The sequence below is a fragment of the Mus caroli genome, chromosome 15 (assembly GCF_900094665.2).
Source record: "Mus caroli chromosome 15, CAROLI_EIJ_v1.1, whole genome shotgun sequence".
In the NCBI taxonomy this organism is placed as follows: domain Eukaryota; kingdom Metazoa; phylum Chordata; class Mammalia; order Rodentia; family Muridae; genus Mus; species Mus caroli.
The window spans coordinates 46,047,216-46,058,508 of NC_034584.1; positions in this window are offsets into that span (position 1 = coordinate 46,047,216).

The following is an 11,293-nucleotide window of genomic DNA, read 5'->3' on the forward strand; positions in this document are numbered from 1 at the left end:
ATTCCAACAAGGCCACACCTTCAGATGGTGCCACTCCCTGGTCCAAGGATATACAAACCATTACACCAAGGATGCAGGGTTGGTGGAATATACAGAAATCCATCAATCGAACTCAAAGAAAAAACCCCCACATGATAATCTCATTAGATGCTGAGAAAGTATTTGACAAAATTCAACACCTCTTAATGGTAAAAGTCTTGGAAAGATTAGGAATTCAAGACCCATACCTAAACATGATAAAAGCAATCTACAGCAAACCAGTAGCCAATATCAAAGAAAATGCTGAGAAGCTGGAAGCAATCCCACTAAAATCAGGGACTAGACAAGGCTGCCCACTCTCTCCCTACCTATTCAATATAGTCCTAGCCAGAGAATAAGACAACAAAAGGAGGTCAAAAGGATACGAATTGGAAAGGAAGAAGTAAAAATATCACTATTTGCAGATGATATGATAGTATACTTAAGTGTCCCCAAAAGTTCCACCAGAGAACTCCTACAGCTGATAAACAACTTCCCCAAAGTGGCTGAATATAAAAATTAACTCAGACAAATCAGTAGCCTTCCTCTACTCAAAGGGTAAACAGGCTGAGAAAGAAATGAGGGAAAGAACACCCTTCACAATAGTTACAAATAATATAAAATACCTTACTGTGACTCTGACCAAGCAAGTGGAAGATCTGTGCTGGAGTTTAGCCTTGACAAGACTTGGGGTTTGTTAAGGACTAGAGATACCTGGTAGGCGAATAAGAAAACACACAATTGAGATACTATATTGACAGGCTGGCTTTTTTTGGCGTGCGAGCCTTTGAACTTGGGAGTTACAGTGCTTACCTAGACTTGACTTAGCTCCAGTTTTTTAATTGAAATTATATAAGGATATTGGGTTATACAATTTACGGGGGTGTGTAAATGCTTTTTTATTTTTTGTGCTAACATATTTTTGTGGTACAGAATAATATAGATTTAGAACAGAAAAACAGAAACTATATAATTTTAGATATAAAAATTTCATTCCAAGCACATTTTTTTTAATATATTTTTTGAGTGCCAGATTTTGGTGAGGTTGGGGACAGCAGTATTGCGGTTATAAAGTTAGTGTTTTTTAGACATATGTGAGACAATACAGTTTTATAAAAGGGCAAGCATGAGGCTATACTGCTGACCCTGCAGTTTTTATAATTTATGGACCCCATTTGTTTGTTTATAAAAACATTTTAACCTAATTTGTATAGAGAATTTTTAGGGGGCTGCCACCATTGTTTTTAAACCCAAAGAACCTACTGCTAACTTTTCTAGGAATTATTTGTATATTATTTTATTTTGAATTTTGTAATAAAAATATTTTATTTTTATTATATAGAATTGAGACTAACACTGGGAGACCAGCTGCAGAATGACTTATTTTTGCTTGTGACTTTAGGTTACTTTTACTTGTACCTAGAGCACGTGACTGTCACATATATTTTTTTGAATTTATGAATAGCTTTTATTTTAATATTATTGGTAAATTTGATTTTGGGATATTTAGTGGGCTTCTACTAAATTTTGCCAGGTTGCTAAATACTGGTTTAATAAGGAAGGAAGGAAGGAAGAAAAGGAATAGTAAATAGATAAAGAAAATGATAAGTACTAGGGATAATTGCAGAAATGACATCACAAGTTGCTTGTGCCAGAGAAGGCCTTGGGGCTTTTTAGTACCACAAGAGGCCATTGTCTCATGCTCTGAAATACAGTACCCCTGACAGGTTTTTTTCCTTGTGGGTCCCAGGCATCTTGAGTTTAATGTGGAGTATCTCCAACAGATCTCTATGACAAGAACTTCAAGGCTCTGAAGAAAGGAATCGAAGAAGATCTCAGAAGATGGAAAGATCTCCCATGATCATGGATTGGCATGATTAATATAGCAAAAATGGCCATCTTGCTGAAATCAATCTATAGACTCAAAATTCCAACTCAGTTCTTCATAGAGTTAGAAAGAGCAATTTGCCAATTCATTTGGAATAACCAAAAATCTAGGATAGCGAAAACTATTCTCATCAGTAAACGCATTTTTGGTGGAATCACCATCCCTGTCCTCAAGCTGTGTTACAGAGCAACAGTTATTTAAAAAAACTGCATGGTATTGGTTCAGAGGCAGACAGGAAGATCAATAGAATACAACTGAAGACCCAGAAATGAACCCACACACCTACGGTCACTTGATCTTTCACAAAAGAGCAAAAACCATCCAATGGAAAAAAGACAGCATTTTCAATAAATGGTGCTGGCTCAACTGGAGGTCAGCATGTAGAAGAATGTAATTTGATCCATTCTTATCTCCGTGTACAAAGCTCAAGTCCAAGTGGATCAAGAACCTCCACATAAAACCAGATACACTAAAACTGATAGAAGGGAAAGTGAGCAAGAGCCTAGAACACATGGGCACAGGGGGAAAGTTCTTGAACAGAACACTAATGGCTTATGCTCTAAGATCAAGAATCATCAAATGGGACCTCATAAAATTGCAAAGCTTCTGTAAGGCAAAGGACACTGTCAATAGGACAAAACGGCAACCAACAGATTGGGAAAAGATCTTTACCATTCCTACAACTGATTGAGGGCTAATATCCAATATATACAAAGAACTTAACAAGTTAGACTCCAGAGAAACAAATAATCCTATTAAAAATGGGGTACAGAGCTAAACAAAGAATTTTCAATTGAGGAATACTGAATGGCTGAGAAGCACCAGAAAAAATGTTCAGCATCCTTAGTCATCAAGGAAATGTAAATCAAAACAACTCTGAGATTCCACCTCACATCAGTTAGAATGGCTAAAATAAAAAACTCAGGTGACATCAGATGCTGGCGAGGATGTGGAGAAAGAGGAACACTCCTCCATTGCTGGTGGAATTCCAAGCTTGTACAACCACTCTGGAAATCAGTTTGGCCGTTCCTCAGAAGATTCTACCTGAGGACCCAGCTATACTACTCCTGGGCATATATCCAAAAGATGCTCAACATATAACAAGGACACATGCTCCACTGTGTTCATAGCAGCCTTTTTTATAACAGTAGAAGCTGGAAAGAACCCAGATGTCCCTCAACAGAGGAATGGATACAGAAAATGTGGTACATTTGCACAATGGAGTACTACTCAGCTATTAAAAACAATGACTTCATGAAATTTTTAGGCAAATGGATAGAACTAGAAAATATCATCTTCAGTGAGGTAACCCAGTCACAAAAGAACACACATGGTATGCACTCACTTATAATTGGATATTAGCTCAAATGCTTGGAATACCCAAAATACAATTCACAGACAACATGAAGCTCAAGAAGAAGGAACACCAAAATGTGGATGCTTCAGTTCTTCTTAGAAGTGGGAAGAAAATACTCATGGGAGAAAATATGGAGACAAAGTGTATAGCAGAGACTCAAAGAAAGCCCGTCCAGAGACTGCCCCACCTGGGGATCCACCCCATATACAGTCCCCAAACTGTGACACTATTGTGGATGCCAACAAGTGCTTGCTGACAAGAGTCTGATATAGTTGTCTCCTGAGAGGCTCTGCCAGAGCCTAACAAATATAGAGGCAGATGCAGGCAGCCAACCATTGGACTGAGCACGGGGTCCCCAATGGAGGAATTAGAGAACGGACTGAAGGAGCTGAAGGGGTTTGCAACCCTATAGGAACACAACAATACGAACCAATCAGACCCCTCATAGTTCCCCAGGACTAAACCACTAACCAAAGAGTACACATAGATGGACCCATGATTCTAGTCACATATGTAGAAGAGACTAGCCTTATAGGGCATCAATGAGAGGCCCTTGGTTCTGTGAAGGCTTGATGCCCTAGTATAGGAGAATGCTAGGGCAGGGATGAGGGAGTGGGTGGGTGGGGGAGCATCCTCATAGAAGCAGGGGGAAGGGAGATAGGATAGGGGGTTTGCAGAGGGGAAATTGGGAAACGGGATAACATTTGAAATGTAAATAATCAAATATCCAATAAAAAAAGAAAAGAAAAAAAAAGAATAGCTTTCTGGTTCAAGTTTAATTTTTTTAAAACTATTTTGCCAGTATGTAAACTATTCCAGCCCCTTGGTAATTAATCTCTTTTGTCTATGAAATTGGAATTCATTGAGTAGTAGACAGTACCCTGATGTCTGGCCACTGTATTATTCTGTGAGACCCTTTAAACGGAGCTCTTAGCTTTGTGTGTTAAGATTCAAGATGTGTGGCTGTTGTTCCTGCGGATGGGTGCGGGTTTTAACTTCCAGGGGTTGCTTTCTCCCTTTTCACCTCGTTTGACACAGGTCATCCTCCTGTCTCAGGCTCCCCACCTCCGCAAAGGGTCACACTGAGATGATAGACTCATATGCTACTTTATGCAGCTCTGCGTGTGTGCTCAAGTGTGACCATTGAACTATCTATCTTCTAAGTTCAATTTTATACACAATTTTAGGAAAGAGTTTGTGATATTCCTTGTAACCGCGTTTAATCTCTTTTTGACGTTTCAACCTAAGTGCAGGGACAGACATCCTCAAGCACATTAAGGTTAACCTCTATAAATCAGTTGATCTTGTTTTCAGAGAATGGTCGTCCTATAACCGTGGCACTTTACAGAGTGCAGAATACTGACACTGGTTAGTACTTCATTACATACTTTGGTTCCATTGGTCATGCATGCTGACATTAAAAAAAAAAGAAAACCTGAGAGAGTTTTGAAAGTCCATGACTTAACATTCTCAGGCAAAAAGGGAAAATATTCGTTAATTTATTGTGAAGTCTTGTCACAAACTTTTCTTCTATCTTCAGAGATAAACAATGGGCCTCTCTTTAGGGGCTACAGGTGCAGAAACAGACTATACTCTTTGTCTCAAAGGTGTCTTACTTATGAAGGGCCTAAACAGTGGAGTTAGCCTTTGATTTTGGCAGCACAACGTGGAAATCCAATAGGCGTTTGACTCATGGGACACTCTCACCACACGATTCTGTTCTCGTTATTACCCACGTTTGTTTTCTAATAGTAACCAAAGGCACCTGATCGTCTTCCTGCCTTTTCCTTGCAATGACGCACAGCTGTGTGCTGTTGGCTTGCTGTACTGTCATCCCACAGTGGAGACCCAAGGGAAGTCATTGGGAAAACTTTTCTAAGAGATGTGAGGATGAGCCATCTTTCTGTAGTTTAAAAATAAGCCAGGGCGACAAAGTGACATTTTAAGGATCTACATGACGGAAGCAACCGAGACTTGTGCCAGTTGGAGGGGAAAATGAGAAAATAATTATAACCCAAATTATGCAGCAGGGAAGGAGCAGCTGAAAACGCCCGAGGAAGGAAGACGTTTATAACTAGACTGGATAGGGAGTGCCAACATAAGAGCTACTCAAAATGGGCTTGAACCTGAAAATATGGCGCTTGGGTTTTTCCAACAGCCTAATTTCTCATAGTGTTAAATTGTGGGTTAGGGGATAAAACCCTATTAGCAGGAAATGGTCTTTTCACTCTATGCTGCTTGCTTAGCACCCACCAACGAGGAGGTGCCAAGTGATTTTAGACAATTAGGAGCTCTGCACAGGTTGTTAAGCTTCACATTCCTTTACAGGTGGCCTGCGTGAATCACATTTTGTTTGGCTTGCCAAACTGCTTCTGTTGGAGCAGGTGCTGCTGAAAGACCCAGCCTGGGGACTGACGAGTTTGCTGGGGAGAACCTCCTGAGAGCTGAGCCTGCACTAGTGTAATTATAAGAATCCTCTTCTCCTTGTCCCTTTCTGGCAGGGTCCAGTGCCCAGCATAGTCATCAACTCTGTCTATTTACCATGGTAATCACGGCTGACTCCCTCTGGGCCCGGGGCCTGGCACAAGGTTCTCCAGTGCCAGCTGCTTTCTTTCTTGTTTTTGTGGTTGTTGCTGCTGCTGCTGCCAATGCCTCTTTGCCCATACTTTTAATGAAGGTGAGGGTGTAATAGGAAGTGTGGCTAGGTTTTGCATTGAAGCTGGACTATATTGCCTACCTCTGGGTCTTTATCCAACTGAACAAATTTTGGGGTGAGGAAAATTCTGTAGATCCAAAAGTATGGGGGGGAAACAACAAACAAACAAACAAAAGCAGATATAGAAGAAAAATCTTTTATTAGAAAGTCTTCAAAACCAAGACCTAGGGAGATGGCCCAGTCAGTAATGTACGTGGAGCACACTCATGAATACCAGAGTTCTGATCCCTAACACCCATCTGAAAACAGGGCACGGCAGCACTCAGAGACAGAAGGATCTCTGGATCCTGCGCATCAGTCAAATAATTAAACTCATGGTTAAGTAAGAGAGCCTATCTTGTCTTTAAAATTAAGACAAAAGACAATAGAGGAAGCCACTCAACATTGACCTTCCCCACCTACATGAACACACACACACATACACACACCCACCTACAAAACCAAGTTCTAGGCTGTGATGGTTAATTTTTAACTGACAATCTGACGCTGTCTAGAACCACATAAGAAGAGAGTTCAAGGAGGGATTATCTAGATCAGGTTGGGCTGTGGGGATGCCACTGGGGAATTGTCTTGATTACATGAATTGGTGTGAAAAGACCCATCATAGTGATTGTCAACCTGGGGGTTACAACCCCCACAGGAGTAGCGTATCAGATCTCCTGCATGGCAAATATTTTCATTACGATTCAAAACAGTATCAAAATTACTAGTTGCGAAGTAGCTATGAAATAATTCTGTGTTTGGGGGGGTGGGGTGTCACTAGAACATGAGGAAGTATATTAAAGGGTCACAGCATTAGGACAGACGAGAACCACTGACCCTGTGCATTGTGGGTAGCATCATTCCCTGGATTTGAGTCCCAGACTGTATGAGAATATAGGAGATAAGCATGGTTGCGTTGAAGTTTCTTTGCTTGTCAGTGTGGATATGATGTGGTTAGCTGTCTAAAATTCTCCCTGCGTTGATTTCCCTGTCTTGATGGACAACCTGAAATTGTAAGCTAAAGTAAACCAGTTTTCCCCCTAAATTGCTTTTTGTCAGGGTATTTTATCACAGTAACAGATATGAAACTATGATACAGGCCTTTCAATGTAGGTTCCTCAAGATTTAAGCAGAACAAGTATCGCCATTAGATTTTGTTTTTTAGATAAAGATAAATTTTCTCAATATCTAGCAAAGGTATGAAACATATGGCTGGTCATGGCAGAGCTAAAACTAACCACGAAGGTTCTTCAAGTATGTCCTATAAATCACCGTGAAGATCAAATAAGATAACACAAATGCAGTCCTTGGCACAGAAGCTAGTCCATGAGTGGTAGCTGAAATCATTGCTAGTTTTGTGATTGTCTGTACCAGGCACATATCCCTCTTACACTGAGCCCAGCAGAGACAGATGGTGGGACTATGGCTCCTAAAGACGTGGAGCCTCTAACCCACCACATCCATCAGCAGCCAAAGAACTTGAAGAGTCCTCACGAGTGTGCTCCAGGTATATTACTGACTGGGCCATGTCCCCAGGCCTTGGTTTTGAAGACTTTCTGATGAAAGATCTTTCTTCCACAGTTGTTTTTGTTTGTCTGTTTTGTTTTTTTTTTATTTTCCCTATACTTTCAGTTCTACAGACTCTTACCACTGTTTTAGACTGGGAACTTTTGTGTGCCCTTTTCACTTTGCAGCTTTACATCTTAAATACTCTGTTGACAGTCTTCTCTGTTGACTGATAAACTATTTGCTCAAACATTGGAATAAAGAATAGGTGGTGGTCGTAAGATTAATAAAATCTGCTGCTCTCCAGCCCCTGGATATGCCTGGCACACAATGCTAGGGGTAGTTCAATGGAGTTGTCCTACTAACTCTGTGCAGGGGAACAATTGCTTTTCCCATTTTAGAGAGGAAGTATCTGAGAAGGGATCAAACTTGCCCCTGATCACTCAGTGAGCAAGTGGGAGCTGCTGACAAACACATCCAGGATTGGGATGAAGTGCAAATGAATAAATTCAGTATTATAACACAAATTACAACAGGGACATGTTCAGAGTGCTAACTTTGACTGTATAGAAGGTATGTCTCCAAGGAATTGGGTCCACTTGAATGAAAAGCCTTTCTTTGTGTCATATAACCTATCTAAGCTAGTTGGAAGATTTTTGGAGAGATCACTATATGTCTAACTGTTTGTTATACTTTGAACATGTGAGAGAGGGCAGAAATGACCCCTACCGAGTTCCTTTGATTTAGAAACATCTAATTTTCCCTTCTGTGGGTGGACTCAGCTGACACCTGTGTTAGGTACCATCTGTGGAACCCTACATCTGGCCAGGAAGCAGACTTTCCCAGGCTCAGTTCTTGTTTTGGTCACAGTCCCAGCTGTTGCAGTCTTGATGATGACAGAAATAATTCTGGTCACTCTCAGATATGTCCCCCTGCTCCTCTCAAAACCTGTAGTGGCAGCAGAGAGAAAATAATGTCTCATTTGCACTTCAGAGAGAGAGACATGCCATACTTAGGATCGTTACATGCTATGATTTTAGAGGCAGTGTTGTAAGTAGACATAACTGGTTGACTGTAACCCATCATGCGGTACAGCACTGCGGTCAGATGGCTGGGATGGAATCCTGGCTCCTTCACCTTGTATTATCTCACTGGAGTTCATCTGGCTTATCTGTTAAATGACAGTAATCATACACACCTATGGCTTTGTGTGCAGACCTCATGAATTAATGTCTTCAGAGTGGCTAGAAACACTCAAAAATCATTATTATAACAGCCTGCCTACGTATGGGTATTTTACTCATTATTCTGGCTAGTAGAAGTGCATCTAAGACAGAGACTGAGAGTGACAGTTTTGGTTTTCCATCCCCTCTTTCAGTACGTGAGGGATGAGGAATCCAGTCCTGTCCAGTAAGAGATAAGGAGAAATGTACTTGGAGTGTTAGTTGAGGAAGGTTCTGAAAATATTCTTTTCTTATAAAGAAGAGATAGGACAGAAACGTTCTCCCTATCCCCTCACTTTGTATTTTCTGCCTTGCAAACATTGCTACATGACATCAATATGCTTTTACCCACTGCAGCCATTCTGTGACCAAGGTGGTAGCCATGTGGACTCCTTGAGGATGAGAGGACAGAAGGATGCAAAAATAACAACACAAAAGGTTAACAACCTCCCTAACAACAACAAAACCAAAGAAACAAAACTAAAACCCCCAAACCAAGTAACCAAGCAACCAAACAACCAACAACCAAACAACCAAGCAACCAAAAAACAAAAGCAATGGCTTGACACTATCAGTCACTGATCTGTAGACTCAGTCTTGAAACTGCCTACTCCTGGCTACTCTTGCTCCACATCAATGATAACAACAATAAGACATTATTTGTCTTGATCACAACTATTTAGGTATCCAATCTCTTGCATCTGAGAACACCTTCATTGACACACTTCTAACCTAATAACTTTGTGGTATAACGACTCATGATGATATCTGTAAATATCATCAGACACCATGGGCATTGTGCCTTTAGTGAAATTTCATCCTGTGCAGTAGAAATCAACTAGACTGTGTTGGAGGAGGAATTCTCTGGAACCCTGAAGTGAATGTTGACTGTTAGAAGGATTTCTCAGTGTTTATGGCTGACTTGACAAGGCAACAATATATGAATATAGATAGCAGAATGTCATTGATTTTTTTTTTTATTGGCCAATAGTGTTAGTTCTACCCTAAATCTCTTGGCTATCTAGTCTCTGGTTCCAGTGCATCCAGTCAGTGTAGGACATGGACTCTCTTTCTGGCATTGGCCTCAAGTGAAATCAGACATTGGTTGGCCACTTCCACAAGTTCTGTGTCATCATTTCCCTAGCACATCTTGAAGGCAGAATGGATTGTTCATCAAATGGATTGTGTGGCTTGGTTGGTATCCATTTTTTTCTTTCTGTGGCTTGTGAAGTACCTCTGCATTCCAAAGAGATTAGAATGTAGAGATGAAGGCTGCATGCAGGCACCAGCTTGACCTCTCTATAGTCAATAAGCTGTGCAGATGTTGTACTCAGCAATGGGCCATCCACTGCCATTTTTCAGAGAGAGATACTCTATCCTAGCATCAGCCTGGTTTGTTTATAGGTATCTATGGAACCCCCCTCAGCCAACAACTCAATTGAATGCAACCTACTCCCACCATTGGAAGCCTTGCCCGGCTACAAAAGATGGCCAGATAAGATTCTGTATCATTCATTACTAGGGGTCCTCACTGGGGTCACACCCAGAATCCAGGAAGTTTCTACTGCATTAGATTTCCACACCTCCCCATATTTTCCTCATTTACAACAGTCTTTCCCCACACTCTTTTGCTCTACCCTCCTCCCTACCCCCACCCCTCATACCCCCATTCCACCTGTTCCTATTCTAGAGCACTCAAAAAAAAAATCTGGTGGTTTCTCAGAAAGTTAGGAATTCAATTACCCCAAGATCTAGCTATACCACTAGTGTGCATATACCCAAAGGTCACTCCATCCTACCCAGAAGGGCATTTCTTCCACTATGTTCATAGCAGCTTTATTTATAATAGCCAGACTGGAAGCAACTCAGATGTCTTCAACTGAGGAGTAGATAAAGAAAATGTGGTACATTTACACAGTGGAGTATTACTCAGCTGTTAAAAAATGATACAAAAATTTTTAGGAAAATGGGTACAACTAGAAAAATCATCCAGAACTGCAAAGACAAATATGGTATGTACTCACTTATAAGTGGATATTAGCTGTTAAGCACATGATAATCAAGCCCCAACCCACAGATCCAGAGAGGTTAGCTAAAGAGGAGGGCTCTGGAGGCAGGATCTGGGGGGACAGATGGATCTCCCTGGGAAAGGGTAATAGAATAGCTTTTCCTGGTAATGCTTTCCGAATCATCCCTTGAAACAGTGTTGTCAAGAATTCTTGAGTGGGAATACCACTGTTTTAGGTATGCATTTGGAGTTGATGTTGAAATAAACACTCTGGAAGGTGCTGTTTGAGACACCAATAGGTAAGATGTGGCTGTAGCTATCATGGATCTTGATACTTTTAGTTGATTATCTGAAAACACTGAACCATCAAAGTAGAAATATCCAAGGATGTTACAATCACTGACTAAAGAAGGGGAGAGAAGAGAGAAGAAAGGGAAAGATAATGAATTTAAGTTCTTTGTATTGTATAGCATTGCCATGGATTAACTGCACTGAACAGCATGAATTTAGCAGACTAAATACTCAATATCTCCCTTCCCTTCCCTTCCCTTCCCTTCCCTTCCCTTCCCTTCCCTTCCCTTCCCTTCCCTTCCCT